Here is a 4,424-nt window from a genome sequence, read left to right on the forward strand (position 1 = left end):
AAATCCCGGTGTCTGTGCAGTTTTTGGTTGTGTTTGCAAATGTCTGGCCCCTGCTGCAGCCTCTCACCTTATGACTTGGTAAGTTACAAATTTGCAGTTGATTACTGGGGGAAGGGGAGAATGAGGAAATGCTTTCTCCTGCCTGCAGCAGACTGATCACTGAGGAGAGGGGAGACTGAGGAAATGCCTCTTCCTGCCTGCAGCAGATGGGTCACTGGGGGAGGGGCGACTGAGGAAATGCTTCTTCCACCCTGCAGCAGACTGATGACATCATCCCAGCCTAGGCAAAGTCTCTAGACTGGAACTCAATGATGGCTTTTTAATGAAAGGTCTAGAGATGTTCTTTAGATATTATACAGTTATTGTATTTGTGACATGTCAGGATGTTTATAGTTTCTGAAAGGTCCACTTTAAACAGAACTGGTGACAACTGGGAATCTGCAACTATCTGGAGTTCCACTGGAGCAGTGGTCCATCACCGACACACACTGGGGCCGACTGTATCCCAGGGGGGAGACTCTGCATTGGGTCCGAATGGCAAGGGCATGAAAAAGCGTCAGACCTCAAGTCATTATTTTGACTCCAGCCAGCTTGATTCGCCCTTTGTGGTGGAGGAGGAGAACATGTTGGAGGAATGTTGATGCATCCATTTGATAAATCACTCTGTATTAGTGAGAACACACATCCTGTTTGAATGAGAACACCACCTTGATATACACAACAGAGAGAGACACATCAAGAACGCACAGCTGATTTAGGAACGTCGGCGCTCAACAACAAGACCGACAAAAAAAAGGAACATCAAAGTGAAGAGACGGTATAAACAAAGCAGGCAAACATATGGCAAAGCGGCTACATTAGGTTTAATCAATCATTGTAACTCTCAAAGGGAGAATAAAAGAGGAAGCTGGGGATGTGCCAAAATCTAAATTGGCTAAAAGAAACAATTAGGTGTCAGAGAGCTTGTCGAAAGAGATAGATTTTTATTTGTGACCCGGAGATAAATTCTGCATTGTTACTGAAACAAAGTGGGGATGTGTAAATGAATTACCAGCTCGTAGCCCGGCGGGAGTTCACCGGTGCTCCAATGGAGATTTAAGGGGCGAGTACACCCAAAGCTGACATTTTGGTTTTGAGTGGATGTCGCAAAGTTCAATCTCCCATGGTGCGATATGGTGGGAAGTTGGCTACACCTACCTACAAGCCTTATTCTTCCTTCTGGATATCATTCATATACAGTATATGTATGACCCCCTAAGGAGCTGCTGAGTTTAAAAGGATCACCTGGCCTTTCTATGCTGCCCTTAACCACTTACCGACCCACTAGTGGCGACCAAATCCACTCTGTCCACGGGAGAGAGGGTAGGGGGTTACAGGATACTCAAAATTTAGCAGCAACAAGTTTCCTCTGCTTGGAAATAACTTCAGCCCCTCTTATAGGTTGGTAGTGTGCCTTTAACTTGGGCCGACAATCTTCTATTGTGTGCCTTTAGGCCACGACCAGCAATGGACTGAGCAGTGTTTTATTCCTGAAGATGCTCCCCTTTAACAGCCACTTTCCTGTGATTCAGGCCCTAGCAGAGGCCCATTCCCAATTCTTACTACTTGGCTCTGGAACTGTTCCCTCTATAGGCAGCAGGCCTGGGAGATTATGGGAGGATCTCCTGCTCTGATATCCTCTACAGGCAAAGCCAGGGAGGTGAAGGGCCACTGTACTCTTCTCAACCTCTCCCTGCAGCAGGCTTGAGAGGCTATGGCAGAATCTCCTGCGCTGGCATCATTTAAAGGCAAAGAGTGGGAGGTGAAGAACCACTGTACTATTTTCACCCTCACCAGGCAGCAGGTCTGGGAGGTTATGGCAGGATTTCCTGTGCTGGCATCCTCTACAGGCAAAGCCTTGGAGGCAAAGAGCCACTGTACTCTTCTCACCCTGTAGAAGCAGCAGGTCTGGGAGATCATGACAGGATTTCCTGTGCTGGCATCCTTTACAGGCAAAGCCTTGGAGGAGAAGTGCCACTGTACTTCTCTCAACCTCCCCAGGCAGCAGGTCTGGCAGGATCTCCTGCACTTGCATCATCTACAGGAAAAGGGCCACTGTACTCTTCTCACCCTCCCCAGACAGCAGGTCTGGCAGGATCTCCTATACTGGCATCATCTACAGGAAAAGGGCCACTGTACTCTTCTCACCCTCCCCAGGCAGCAGGTCTGGCAGGATCTCCTGCACTTGCATCATCTACAGGAAAAGGGCCACTGTACTCTTCTCACCCTCCCCAGACAGCAGGTCTGGCAGGATCTCCTATACTGGCATCATCTACAGGAAAAGGGCCACTGTACTCATCTCACCCTCCCCAGGCAGCAGGTCTAATGGGCTATGGGAGGATCTCCTACATTGGCATCATCTCCAGCCAAAGACCCTTCTAGAAGCTCTCCCTGAATATGTATCTCCTTTGTCAGCCACATCATTGGCAATAAGTCTTCTAGTGAAATACATATTCATAATCCATAACATTGTATCTGCTTGCTTTATGAGCTGGAGAACACACCCAAGGAGCAGGCAGAAAACCCCCCCCTGCCCTGTGTTTTCCCCCCCCCCCCCCTCTCTCTTGTGCCGCTGTCGGGCTCTCAGGTTCTTGTCCTGTAACCGTAACTGTCCAGGGAGTTTTGTTTTTGCTTCCGATAGGCTCTGACCCTCCATTTCCTCATTCTGCACTTCTCGGAGTTCTCCTTTAGTCACCGTCAGACAGGTTCACAGATGAGGGACGCGTGCCCGTGCAAGCCGCAGTAATAATAGCCGAGCGTGATTAAGCCGACATGTGCTAATTGGAAATATGTAAAATCACGTCTCAGTGTCACCTCGAAAATCCGAATCAATGAAAACCGAGTCAATTTAATTACTTTTCACAAACGTAAAGAGTGTCAACGCCTTCTCCTCCATGACTACCGTCATCTGCTGCGTGTCAGCAAACGGGAAGGAGGGATCAACCAGTCCATGTCCAGGATCAGCCAAACTCACCGTCAGCTACATCGGCATTCACATCCGCAGTGCATTCTATATCTGTGGGCTTTGTATCTTTTTTATGATTAAGAATCTAAAGATGAGATACATACAATATATTACCAAACGTATTGGGACGCCGCCCTTTACACGCACATGAACTGTAAAGGAGAACTATGAGGGGGAGGGGCTTTTCACTCACCTCATAGTTCTAGCCGACCTGTGACAATGAGACTGTCACAGGTCGGCTCAGTAGATTGGGAGGTGAGCGAACACATACCGGCGTTCCCTCACCTCTCGATCCCGTGACAGGGGAGGGGCTGGATTCCCCCCTCCCCGCTCCGATCTGCCAGCGCTGACTGGCGGAACGGACGGGGGAGGGGCTGGTACAGCTGGCTCTGCCTCTAGATAGGCAGAGCCAGCTGTCACTCACGCAGCTGGGCGGATCCCGGCATAATCCGCTTCAGCTGCGGCGTTTCTGTGTACCGCGAGCTGTACCTCGCGCTATACTGAGCTTAGGGTGACGGGAGGACGCTAGTTTGTGTCCTCCCGTTACCCTAAGGAGAACTATGGGGAAAAGCCTTAACCCCCTAGTTCTCCGTTAATGGCATCCCAGTCTTAGTCCGTAGGGTTCAGTATTGGGTTGGCTCCGCCCTTTGCCGCTATAACAGCTCCGCCTCTTCTGGGAAGGCGTCCGCAAGGTTTAGGAGTGTGTCTATGGGAATGTTGGACCATTTGTGAGGTCAGGTACTGATGTTGGGGGAGGGGCTTGACCGAACCCATGCCGGCGTTCCCTCCCCTCTCGATCCCGTGACAGGGGAGGGGCTGGATTCCCCCCTCCCCGCTCCGATCTGCCAGCGCTGACTGGCGGAACGGACGGGGGAGGGGCTGGTACAGCTGGCTCTGCCTCTAGATAGGCAGAGCCAGCTGTCACTCACGCAGCTGGGCGGATCCCGGCATAATCCGCTTCAGCTGCGGCGTTTCTGTGTACCGCGAGCTGTACCTCGCGCTATACTGAGCTTAGGGTGACGGGAGGACGCTAGTTTGTGTCCTCCCGTTACCCTAAGGAGAACTATGGGGAAAAGCCTTAACCCCCTAGTTCTCCGTTAATGGCATCCCAGTCTTAGTCCGTAGGGTTCAGTATTGGGTTGGCTCCGCCCTTTGCCGCTATAACAGCTCCGCCTCTTCTGGGAAGGCGTCCGCAAGGTTTAGGAGTGTGTCTATGGGAATGTTGGACCATTTGTGAGGTCAGGTACTGATGTTGGGGGAGGGGCTTGCAGTCTCCGCTCGAATTCATCCCAAAGGTGTTCTATGGGGTTGAGGTCAGCGTTATATCAAGAAATAAAAAAAAAAAGAGAAATATATAAAGTGTGCTATCTCTGTTTTATCCTATTAAATGTCATTTTTTTACCCGTATCTTCATATATTG

Source organism: Nanorana parkeri, unplaced genomic scaffold, assembly GCF_000935625.1.
Source record: "Nanorana parkeri isolate BGI_ZX_2015 unplaced genomic scaffold, ASM93562v1 scaffold1864, whole genome shotgun sequence".
NCBI classification, from domain to species: Eukaryota; Metazoa; Chordata; class Amphibia; order Anura; family Dicroglossidae; genus Nanorana; species Nanorana parkeri.